Source organism: Callithrix jacchus, chromosome 15 (genome assembly GCF_049354715.1).
Source record: "Callithrix jacchus isolate 240 chromosome 15, calJac240_pri, whole genome shotgun sequence".
NCBI lineage: Eukaryota > Metazoa > Chordata > Mammalia > Primates > Cebidae > Callithrix > Callithrix jacchus.
In genome coordinates, this window is record NC_133516.1 from 60,386,432 (window position 1) to 60,399,841 (window position 13,410).

A 13,410-nucleotide genomic window follows, 5' to 3' on the forward strand; every position below is an offset into this window, starting at 1 on the left:
AAAGCCTCTTGGAAAGACTGGCCTAGTACCTTGTCTATATGTTTCCCTTACAAGGTTCCTGACCTGTGGTAAGTAAAGAATGCCATTTTTTGAAAGATCCAGGAACATCGAGATATTTGGAGAACTCAGGAAGAGGGGAACTCACCTAGTTCATGCAGGTATTGCAAGCACAGTCTGATGGTGAATCTTTAGCTTGGCTTTCCAGTCTCAAGGATTCCTTATGAAAGTTCTAGCAAAGTCAACTTAAAGGAAGCCTATTGGCTAATCACTATTCTTGTACACTTTATGCAAATAAGCAGGCCAAGTAAAGTGAGACTAAAAATTTTTCCCCAAATTAATTAGTCCTACTACAATTTATCCTTGGGAGAAATGGGGAAACTAAAGAGAAAAATATATATATATTTTGGAAGAAAACTATAGTAGACCCATTGATTATTAGATTCTAGCCCTAACCATGGTTTTTTGAGTTTTTAAATCCTGAATTGTCTCCTGGCTACAAGAAGGCTCTAAAGAAGTATTGGGTTTTAACTTTCTTGATGATGCTTTTAGTTGGATCCTTAATGGACTGGGTTCTTTTCTGTTGCTCTTGTTCTGGCATACAAATTCTCTTTTGATTATAATCCTTGTGTGCATTGTATGTCTACTATTCAAATTATTAATGTTATATATCTCTCACCATTTTACTTCTTCTGAGAAAACCAAAGCCATGGTATTCTGAAGACTAAGAAATGATTCAACAGAGCTTGTGAGCCTGCCTCATTTGGAATCCCACTGGGCCCATTCTGTTTTCCAATGCCAACTCACTGCTGCTAAAGGTATACAATGTCAAGCATCCTCCCTAAAGCCTCAGGGACCACCACGGAAGAGGAGGGTATGTGAAATTGTCACTGCCAGATTATGGGGGTAGAGTGTGGAGGCTATAGCAACCTCATTTTGAATGCTAATCTGTCATGTTGATTTCTGATTAACTCCAGTTCTGGGAATTTTTATGATTTCTAGTTTATCTATTATTTCTTGCATAAGAGAATATACTTATCATAAATCCTACCCTTAAGCAATTATTTTATGAATCCCCTCTGAAGCACATATGCCCTTTCCCTGTGGCATATAAGCCCCAAGTCTGGGGATGATGACATGGGGAATCTACTATCTTGTCTTGCCACTGCCTAAGACCCAGACACCACTTCTGTTTTTAAGACCCTATTCAATGATTCTTCCTGAGAAACTGGATTTGTCAGCCTCTTTGGCATCTCAGCATCCTTGGACTCTGAGGGTAGATTTGCATAGACCTGCCCACCTTGAGACAATAGCAAGGATACCTCTGTGGTGTATGAACAAATCTATTAAAAATATTTATAGTGTGTATTTGTATAGTAGTTTAGACTACTTTATACTTTCATATCTAATATATCATTTGTGCTTCACAATCCATTTTGCAGAAAAGCAATTTTTTGATTCCAGGGAGTGGCTCACCAGGAGTTTTACAAATATTAATCTCATCTAGTCAACTTAATTTCACAGTAGGGGGTCATTCTAATTGAGATGTGTATACTCTAGACATTTCAAACTGGAAGCTGAAGTTTTAAGGCTAGAAAATGTTTTTTTTATTTGCTTGTTTTTGTTTTTTTTTTAACGGAGTCTTGCTCTGTTGCCGAAGCTGGAGTGGAGTGCAACAGCATGATCTCAGCTCACTGCAACCTCCGCCTCCTGCGATCAAGCAATTCTCTTGCCTCAGCTTTCCGAGGAGCTGGGGCTACAGGTACACCCTGTCAGGCCTGGCTAATTTTTTCAGCTCAGGGAATCAGCCAGCCTCGGCCTCCCAAAGTGCTGGGATTACAGGTGTGAGCCACCACGCCTGGCCGAAAACATTTTTATTTGTATGACCAAGTGTTTCACTCTGACCGATTTATTCTTGGGTTGTGACAGATCCAGACTCTTCTAATCTCAAAGTCCCATGAAAGCCAAATAAAAAAGTTTTAAAACACAGAAGCTAGGATATTAGATGACTCCTAGGTGAACAATGTTTTTTTAAACCTACTTCAGTCAGGTACCTTAATTTCTCCTAGTACTGGACTTGTGGGCTAGTATATATTATCAGGGTTCTTTAAAAGTATGGAAGATAATGATCTCTAAGTTCTGATATGCTGCAAAACTTACACAAGGCTTAAAATTCATAACTTTGCCTGATGTTTTTATTTTCCTTAGACTCCTAGTTTGTTCCTTCCCTCTCCAATTTCCCAGTTTGTTCCCTTCCTCTCCAATTGTTTTACTTTACCAAGACACTCCAAGTAAGTTGGAGCCAACTTCACATACATACTTTGTTTCCCAATTCCCCAAACCCAGAGAAAAGTCGACTTGATGCTCAAAATGCTATCTAAGACAAATTACAAAAGAATGGAAAGAAAGTTATTGCCTCTAGAAGTAATAGGGAGGTTTCGTGATGAGGAAAGAAATCCACTAGAAAACTCATCTCAATCACTTCAATCATGGTTCTCAGACTATGCTTTGAGGTCAATTTTCAGTCCTCTAGTGTCTTTCTGCTTTTAATTAGCTATAGAAAGCAAAAAGGGAAAACTTTTTCCTTTATTTGAAACGTATTGCTGGATATCCCTTTTAATTGTTCAGAAAAGGTAAGTTTGATATCTCTTGGATATTACACTATTTTCAGTGAACTGAAGAATTGTTCTATTTGCATTGAACATGTGTCTACTCACTGGTCTCCTAATCTAGCCTGGGACATTGTACAGCAGTTCTGAGCTCTTTCAGGAAGCAGTCTGCCCAGTGTCCCAGGCTCTGCAAATTAAATCAGACTAAGTCATTGATGCCAGATGCACTGAAGGCCATCTAAAGGCCCTTGCTTTCTCCCTCATGGGTTTTTAGCAAACTATAAAGTGAAAGCTCGTCTTAGTTGCTTCTCTATCTCCTTTTAGTTTCTTCTACCCTCTTAGCCCCTCCTCTGCTTTCCTTTATAACTGGATTGTTACAACAGACAGAGAATGTGACAGATTGACAGATACTGGTTTGGGAAAGTTTATTTATTTTTTTCTTGAGCATCAGCTGATATTTTTTATTACCCTTTGAGTTGGGGAGGGGGAAGGCATGTGGCCAAGGAATGGACAATGGGATGTGGGCAGAAGTAAAGTCTCTAATTTTCCAGCCTTTCCCAGGTACAGAACAATTGACTATTTCTTCTTCTTTTTTATGTTATCCTGAAACATCAAACAATTGACTATTTCCAATCGCACTAGACCATAAAGAAATAAAGAACCAAGTTTATGAGAATAACCTCAAAATAAGACAAAAAAGATCTGAGTTCTCTCCAATGAACAGACTCCAGGAACCGTAATATGTGGTTTTTATGGCATGTATTTGGCATAACTGTGGTAGTCTCAAAAATGTCTCTCCCACAAAGATATCCATATTCTAATCCCCAGAACCTGTGAATATGTGGGCTTGCATGACAAAGGAAATGGTCTGTGACTCTCCAAGACCTGTGAATATGTAGACATTGCAAATGTGATTAAGTTAAGAATGTTGAAGTTAGTCCTAGTTATCTGGGTGAGACCAATGTAATCGCAAGAATCCTTGTAAGACAGGGATCCCCAACCCCTGAGCCACAGACAGTTACTGGTCCATGGCCTGTGAGGAACTGGGCCACACAGCAGGAGGTGAGTGGTGCACAAGTGAGTGAAGCTTCATCTGTATTACAGCCACAACCCATTGCTCACTTTACCATCTGAGCTCTGCCTCCTGTCAGATCAGCATGGCATTAGGTTCTCATAGAAGCACAAACCCTATTGTGAACGGTGCATGCAAGGGATCTAGGTTGTATGCTCCTCAGAAGAATCTAATGCCTCATGATCTGCCACTGTCTCCCATCACCCCCAGATGGGATCATCTAGTTGCAGGGAAACAAGCTTAGGGCCCCAATGAGTCTACATGATAGTGAGTTATAGAATTATTTCATTACATATTATATTGTAATAATAATAGAAATAAAGTGCACAATAAATGTAATGTGCTTGAATCATCCTGAAATCATCACCCCAACTCTAATTTTACATGGAAAACATGAAACTGGTCCCTGGTTCTCAAAGGGTTGGGGACTGCTGTTATAAGAAAAAGGCAGAGGGATATTCTCCTACAGAAGAGGAATATTAGGGTGATACAGTAGAAAACTTGACCATTGATTGCTGGTTTTGAAGTTCAAAGCAGAGGTCACTCTAGAAGTTTGAAAAAGCAGGGAAATGGATTCTCCCATAGAGCTTCCAGAAAGAATGCAGGCCTGCCAACACCTCGATATTAGCCTAGTGAAACTAATTTATGACCTCTAGAACATCAGGATAATAAATTCATGTTGTTTTAAGCCATCATATGTATGGTAATTTGTTATAACAGAAGTAGGAAAGTAATACATAGACCTTTTGATTTTTTCCCCCGACTCTCTTTTATATTTTCCTTTATATTGCTAAGCCACTTTGCATAAACGAGATTGTCCTGTGAATAATAACAACAGATAATGTGCGCTAACTGCTAACTGTGGGCAGGCTACTATTCCTATCATTTTCCAGCAGTTACATCATTCATTCTTCAAAATAAGTTCATGAGATAGATGTGATTATTCACTTCATCTTAATTCCTAGAAAGAGTAAGTAACTTGTCTAAGGTCACACAGCTTAAGATTGATACACACAAAGCAGCTGGACACCACAGACATTCTTTAGCTGCATAGAGCATATGCATGTAGGTATTGAAGCAGGATAGGAAGTCAAAAAAGTGGCCATGTTCTTGGGATGTGGTAACTCTACAGTCAACACAATAAGCTTCAGCATTCGAATTGCAGTCAAGCTCAGTCAAGCAAAGCTATCTTCAGTAGCAAACTTCCCCTGCAGACAGCATGCACATTTTGATTTGTTTGGACCTCGCACTGACCCTTTGGTTATTATAATAGTGAAAAATACATCCTAGGTGGAAATTTAAGATGCCAATGAGACATACGACATATGAACAAACACATACAGCTACTGTACCTGGGCATCCAGAAGACCACCCAGAATATGCTCAATAGTAACACCTCTTCCCAACCACTTAAGAATCATCATGTAAGACTCCCACAAAGGGTGTCTCCCTAGTGCCTGTCTTTACTGTCTCATCCTTAGGAGCAGCCCGTTCTAAATCCTCTCTCAGGGTGTACTGTCTATTCTGGACCTGACTTTCAGAGCATTCTTTCTCCTTTGCAATAAACTGCTCTATGCTGCATCGCCTTTGCTGTGTGTCTCTTGCTTAAATTCTTTTAAACTAAGAAGACAAGACCGAGGTATCACAACAGCTGTCAACAGTATCTACATGTGGGGGTAGAGATGGATATACTCACATACATCATGAACTATGCTCCAGAAACCCTGATAAAACTTAGAAAACTTTTAGCATAAATAAAATAATAGTAAAACACCACTTTAAAATACTGCATTTAGAATGTGCTCTCACACCTCCTCAGGCCAAAAAGGTATACTTCATATTCATGTGCATATTCACTTAAAAATGGACCAATAAATCAGGTCAGGTTGAAACAGTTTAATATAAGGAGCTTAGTTTCTGTCATCAGGTCTGCACTATGAAAAAATAAATGCAGTAAAGAAATACTCTTAATATGTGTTTCCCTTGTTGTAGTATAATAGGTTGTAATGGATGGAAATTAGGGTACTTAAACTTTTGCATGCAACTTATTAAGTCATTTTCAAAAACTTTATTCAAGGAACTTAAAACTTACTCAGCTTGAAAATCATTTAAACTGTGGAGATATTCTAAAGGACCACAGGAATGTTTACCTTTCTATAACAGAGATGCCTGCTGTTACTGTTCAGAAGAAGGTGGAAGGTGTCTCCTATTTTCTGGTGTTAAAAACTGTGCTCGTTTCACACAGGTACATTTAATGACTAACGAGGGGAAAGTCCAACTTACCACATGTGTGCTCTGCGGACTTCCTTCCTCAGAGTCTGGGCATTTTCATCGATAAAAGAAGGCAACATTCCTGGCTCATCTATCTGGTTGTTGGGAGGCTGAACCACACCACACATGTGAATGCACTCAGGAAACCGGAGTTCTACTGAAATAAAAAAGGATGTTGCCAAACTTTAATCATATGAAAACACAAAACGACTTAGCTGTTAAAATCTGGATCTTCTGAAAGAGCGATATGAAGTGGTCAGGAAAAGGGAAACAGACATGAAAACGCTTTGGTTTTATCACATTTCTGTTTAAGAAGCTGGAGATTCTTTTTGCTCTGCTGAGTGCCTGGGAAGAAGTGATATAAAGCTGCTTAAGCCCTCCCCGGGTCTTTATTTACATCTGGCTTATCCTTGTGATGTGCTGGATTTCTTGGCTATAGCCAGGTTTTGAGATAAGAAAACGCCTAGATGATTATCTCTGCTTTAACAACCTTGCTATCTTCTCGCAAGATTGATATATATTCGAAGTCTCACCTATGCCTGCAGGTAACCCCTGGAAGTGAGTCAGAGGAAAGGCTTCCTCTTGGCAGCTCTGAGCCAATTTCCAGCATCTGCTCAAGGGAAGATAATGATAAAACATGCGGGTTTGGAGGAAGCTGAAAACACTGAAATAGAGCTTGGCGTTCTTCCCTGCACCCAAAATGCCTGGAGCTGAGTCTGGCATGAGACAGGCACTGAGTGAATATTTATTAAATGTCAAATGACTGAGGCTACTATCTGAGGTAGCTGCACAAAGTCAAAACAGGGTATAAGGCAATCACTGCAGTAGGAGGAAGAGAAAGAGGAAGAGAAAGAAGAAATTACTACAGAAACTACCTCACCCTTAGAGTAGTGATCACTCTCACATAATGAATTAGCAAGAAAAAAATATCCAAGCAGTTATAGCAAATATTGAATGCAATTGTCCATGAGACAGTAAAGATGGAGGTTTACCAGGAATGTGACCCTTTTTTCCAAACCGAATTGGATTAAACCAGACTGCTTAGTCCAATCCTGGTTCTATCACTTACAAGCTGTGTGACTTAAGTCCAATTCTTCATCTTTTCTGTTTCGGCTTCCTCATTTGTAAAATGGGGATGATAATAACAACAGCAATTCTACTCTCAAAGTCATTTATATATTAAATCACTTAATATACGTAAAAGCTTAGAACAGTGCCTATATTGACTGTGGTAGGCTGATAATGGTTCCCCAAAATACATCTAGATCTAATACCTGTGTGATGGTCAATGTTGTGTGTCAGTTTGGCTGGGCCATGGTGTCCAGATATTTGCCTCAAACATTAGTCTAAGTGTTTCTGTAAAGGTGTTTTGGGGATGAGATTAATTCTTAAATTGGAGAATTTAAGTAAAGCAGTTTGTCTCCTTAATGTGGGTGAACCTCATCCAATCAGTTGAAGGCCTTAATAAACAAAGACTGACTTCCCTTGAATAAGAACAAATGTTGCCAGTGAAGTGGCATTGTTGTCTGGGCTAAGTACCTGAGGTTCATGATCTCATACCAGGGAAATCAAGGATACAAACAAGAAGCGAATTTAAGAGTGGAGGTTTAATAGGTGAAAGTAAAAAAAGAGAATAGCTTTCACTCCTGCAGAGAGAGGGGAGCCCAAGTGGGTCTTCTGGTTTTCTGGTAAAATGCGTGGGCTTCTACAGATGACCTTGAGGAGGTAGTGTCTGATTTATACAGGGCCTGAGACACTGGTCGGACCAGGTGTAACATTTGGATAGAGCATGAAGAAGCTGGCCATTCCACCCTACTCTTTATTATGTATGTGGGTTCTCTACCTGGCCTGCACCATGTTGTCTGTTCCTACCATACATGTGGTTGACAAAGAAAAGGGAAGATGGAGCCACCATGTTGAACATGCCTGGCCCCCAGGTAGCCTTTTCCTATTGGCACAGCTGCTGGCATTTGCCTGTGCAAGCTCTAGCTTGGTTTTCTATGTCTGCAACTTAATTTTTCAGGAAAAAGAAAAGAAATTATTTGGGGGCTGCTTTTTGTTAAAAGGTAGGCCTTACTGAGGACTCTCTTACCCTCACTAATTCCCTAAATAATTTCTTTTTAGCTCCTATATCACCAGCAGACTGCCTTTAGACTCAAACTGCAACTCTTCCCAGGCATCTGGGGTCTCCAGCTTCCTGGCCTATCCCTTCAGATTTGGATATAAGCCTTCACTATTGCATGAGCCAATCCTTAAAATAAATATCTGTCTCTTCACATCCAGTTGGTTCAGTTTCTTTGGAGAATGCTGACAATCCTTTCTGCAATCTGTGAATGTTATCTTATTTGGAAAACAAGTCTCTGCAGATGTGATTAGGTTAAGGATTTTTGAGGTGGGGAGATTACTTTGGATTGTCATGGGAGCTTTAAATCTAGTCATAAGTGTCCTTTTGCCTGACAGACAGAGGACATGTAGACAGACAGAAGACTTCAAGACAGACACACAGAAGAGAAAGTGATGGGAAGATGGAGGCAGAGCTTAGAGTGATGTAGCCACAAGCCAAGGAATGCCTAAAAATGCCAAAAGCCATCCAGAGGCTGAAAGAGGCAAAAAATGGCCTCTGGCACAGAGCCTCCAGAGGGAGAGTGGCCCCGCTGATGTGTCGATGTGGGACTTCGGGTGTTCAGAACTGTGAGAAAATGTGTTTCTATTATTATAAGCTGCCAAGTTTGTGGTAATTCGTTACAGAGACTCTAGGAGACTGATATATGCTAACTATATAGGTATTTGCTGTCATTATTCAGCATCTACTCATTTATTAGCCAAAAAGCCAAACAGTTGTAATAGAGACCAGAACCAGAAAGAAGGCATGTCATGTTTCTGAGTATCCATGTCAATGTTTATCTACAAATATATTTTCACATGTTACTCTACAGGTCCTCATCACAGGAGCACTGTAACTATGAATCCTTATTATTATAGAGACCAATAGAGATAATTCTCCCCATTTTGACTCCATGGAGTATGGTATCCCCAAACTACATTGATTTTCCCTTGGGAATGGGTAGTGGAACTCACCTTTGAGCTCCTTCTCCTGGACCCTCAGGTTCTCCAGGTATAATCAGTGGAGCCATCTCTAGAAGGATAAGTCAACAAAGCCATGGCACTGGGAGGGAGAGTCCTTAATACTTTCATGTTTGGGGTCCAAAGGAGAAGCTACTCAATCCCGGGTGGGATAAGGCTAGGGTCTGTGTTCTAAGTTGGCAGGCAAAACCCGAGCTCATCTATATTCTGCATTCTGACACTGGCTTGTAGATTGCTCAGCCTGGCATCATGTCAATCTCTAGGGTGGTAAATGAAATTGAGGACCTAGTCTGGCACAAGACTCCTGATAAAACCATCCAGGCCAGCTGCTGCAGTAGTTTCACCTCTGTTCACAAAATCTTCTAGCAGAGTTACCTTAACCTCCAGGGAGTTGTACAGCCCTTCAGTATTTTCTCTATATTTTAGTAACTCCTGTACTATTATTCTTTAAATAAACTCCTTTTACCTTGCCTTCATCCTAAAGAATGCATACATTAATAAGTTTGATGTAGTAGGATAGTTCTGTTACTCAAATGGTTCTATGTATGTATTTATGCCATTGATAACTCCCCAGGGTACCATCAACAGTCAACTTATCACTTTGTATTTCATGTGCACAGAGGAAAACGGACACTGCCATTGTGAATATGAGACCTGTGGTTCACTGGGGTATACTAGGGTCTTCTGAGCTGGGGCTATGGGGGGGAAAGGGACCAGAAGCTACTTTTCTACTAAATGCTAACAATATTAGCAGATGGTCAAGTAAAACACCAATCTCCACCCCTCAGCCCCCCTAAACCCTTCTTATTCCAACCTTCCAGGGTAGAAGGTGCTCTTTTCCTATCCCACGGAAGAGAGGAGGATTCAATTATTTCCCTGATGAGCAATACAAAAGGACAAGACAGCCTTGAGATGGTAATGACTGCAAGTCCCGCTAACCAAAAGGTATTTGTAGATACCATAGGTCAGGGAGACAAGGCATGAAGCCTTGGTGGTTCAGTCATGGAAGCACCAGTCAGGTAAGCCTGGCAGGACCTGGTTGTACAAGAAACCTGTAAAAGTCTGGCTAGTTGCAGTGGCTCACACCTGTAATCCCAGCATTTTGGGAGGCTGAAGTGGGCAGATGACCTGAGGTCAGGGGTTTGAGACCAGCCTGGGCAACATGGCGAAACCCCGTCTCTACTAAAAATACAAAAATTAGCCAGGTGTGGTGGCAGATCCTGTAATCCCAGCTACTTGGGAGGCTGAGGCAGGAGAATTGCTTGAATCTGGGAGGTGGAGGGTGCAGTGAGCTGAGATTGCGCCACTGCACTCCAGTTAAGGCAATGGTAAGACTCCTTCTGAAAGGAAGAAAGAAGGAAAAAGAAAGAGAAAGAGAAACAGAAAGAAAGAAAGAGAAAGAAAAAGAAAGAAAGAGAAAGAGAGAGAGAGAAAGAAAGCAAGAAAGAAGAAAAAGAAAATCTACAAAAGTTGATAATAGCAGCATCACTGGAGCCCTTTCCCGTTTTATATCTGCCCTGGGAATGGAGGATGTAGGAATGCTCCAAGGTGTCCCAGTGGGCCTGCCCCATTCAGGGGTGATGATGCAATACCTGGAAATTGCTGCCAGTTATAAGGTGAGGACAGAGTCCTGGTAGATGGCTCTGGAAAGAATACTCATACAGCACTGGGGCCCGTGAAGCCAGCTTATTCCTGGGTAGACATGCCACTTATTTTTCTCTAGTGTCTTCAGACAGTTGCACATCATGACCTAGTCACATTTCAGGTTCCTTTTAGCTGTTGATTTTTCTCCTGGTAGGTGGTGAAATCCCAGCTGCCTCTCTCTGTGTGGTTCTGCCTTACACTGGCTTCATTTGCAGCCTGCTACTGATGTGCCTGTGGAGGGTCTCCTCAGCAAAGCAGAAGAATGGAGGAGACTTTCTTTGTCCAACTCAGGACTCAGACAACAGCTCCTGGAAATAAGCAACTGAGTTCTATTCATCCCCATATTTGGGAATGACAATTTGTCTCAGAAAACTGTCACATCTGTCCTTCTGGCTCCTTCATTACTGCCTCAATTCATCTTACCTTTCCAGACACCACCTCCTAGGAAATAAACACCCAGTGCTTGCTACTTTCTCTGGACAAATTCTATTGCTTCTGGCATCATCAGTCATGGAAAGATTTTATAAAATGTTAATAATTTGGGTCATTTATTTTAAAAAAAGGTCAATGTTAGAAAATGTCCTTCCTCCTGTGTTTCATCTACACTGTAACATAATGTTCTATACTTGCAGTGCAGTCTACGTGATATCAATGCAGGGAATAAATGGGCATAGATGGAAATAATTATGAGAAAATGCAAAAATTATTTAGAAATTGGTGCTGACTTTTTCTTCCAGTCTATCTTTTGTTCATTTAATAAAGCATCTATAGCAAGGAATTAAAAAATAATAGTGTGATAATGTCAGTTTAAATCTAGTGGATCAGCAGCAGCCATAAATCTAAATTTAATTTTATATTTAATAAAACCCTCCATATTCCCTGCATTAGGGTCCAGGAAACTGATTTGCTTCATCCGATTGCTTTTCCTGCACATTAAGCTGAATATTGTATCTAATCATCTGTTTTGGTGCCTTCCAAACATACCCGACTTCAAACCTGCCTCAAAATTGGTCCCGTTGATATATCTTGTTATCCTTTTTAAATGATTTATGTTGATTCTAGCTTTTCCTACATTATTCTCAATTATCTTTGCTGCCTTGTAATTTATAACTTAGGCCACCTAAAAGGTTCAAGTCATTGTTTGATTTAGCTTTGCTCTCTCATCTTTGACAGAGCATGCTTCAGCTTCAGAGAGCCGTCACAGTTTGATTTTATGCTATGCCTTGTGTTTAATAGTTCTCAGAAGTGAAAGCAACAAGCTATGTTAAGCGCTTCTGGTGGTGAGTGTGAGGGATGAGCACTGCAGTATAAATGAAGTAAAGTGGAGGACAGGCCCATGCCTAGAGCAACTGAGTTTCTACTAAAGGTTTCAAAATCATGGTAGCAAAAGTACACAATGCCCACTGTGTAACGGCAACTTTTTACATCACTCAAACTTGGGGAGCCATGTATCTGGTCAAGATAAATACATGCCACTTCTTAACTAATGGGCCGCTGAAGACACCATCTCATACATCATATGGAATACAAATTTCTGTAATAGTGTGTGTTATAATGAACCATATATAGTTTCTGTTTCTGTAGGTCAAACTAGTTTGGTGGTAGCCATTTCAAATGGCTCAACCAAAAATGTGTGGCAACCTGAAACTTCTCTGGTAGCCCAGTAAATATTGCCAGCTTTTGGGAAGTCCCAAGGATGGAGTCCTGTCAACGAAATGAATTAACCAAAAATGTCAACAGCTTAGTAGAACCTGGGCATACAGGTCTACTTCTAATGCTGGTGGGCTTGGCACACAAGGAGGAAAAGGTGTGGTGATTTAAGCCATTTCTAGGTTACCTCCAATTTTTTGGACTATATGAAAATTTTACATGTTCCTTCCATATTATGTCCACCAATCTGTAGCTATTCTTCATTCCAGGAAGGCTTACGCAAAGTCTAACTGGCCTGCTCCTTCCATAATGTGATGATTTCCAAGTGTATGGATGTAATGCTTCCCCTATATCCTTTCCCCCTGAATTAGTGGGTGCAGGCTGCTGTAACAAAATTTCATCGACTGAGTTACTGATAAATGATAAAAATTTGTTTTTCACAATTCTGGAGCCTGGGAAGTCCAAGATCAAGGTTCTGGTAGATTCGGTGTTTGATGAGGACTTGCTTTCTGGTTCACAGACAGCACCTCCTCATTTTGTCCTCACATGGTTTATAGATGAAGCAGGCTCTTGGTGGGGCTCTTATTAGGACATCAATCCCATTCAGGAGGGCTTTACTCCCACAATCTCATCTAATCTTAATTACTTTCCCCAAGCCTCACTTCTTAATGCTAGCTCATTAAGAGGCAGAGTTTCAACATGAATCTTGGTGGGGGGAACACAAGCATTTCATCCATAATACCTCTCAAAAGAAAATGAATTTAGAATATTGGAAAAATACTGTGAAATATTTAAGCAACTTGAGAAATAAAATTGCTTTCATTCTGGGTCCCCATGAGATAACCAGACTTCCAGATTCATTTATGCACATGTATAAACACATATATCTTTAATAAAATACTATATCCTACTATAATTGCTATATTCTATATTTTAATTGGTATTTTCTATATTCTATTTTGATCACATGACAGTATCTTACAGACATTTTCTTGTGTCACTACATAGGATCTGCTATAATCATTATAACAACTGAAGAAAATTCCACTCTATCACCATACTATTATTAAAAAAATATTTTCT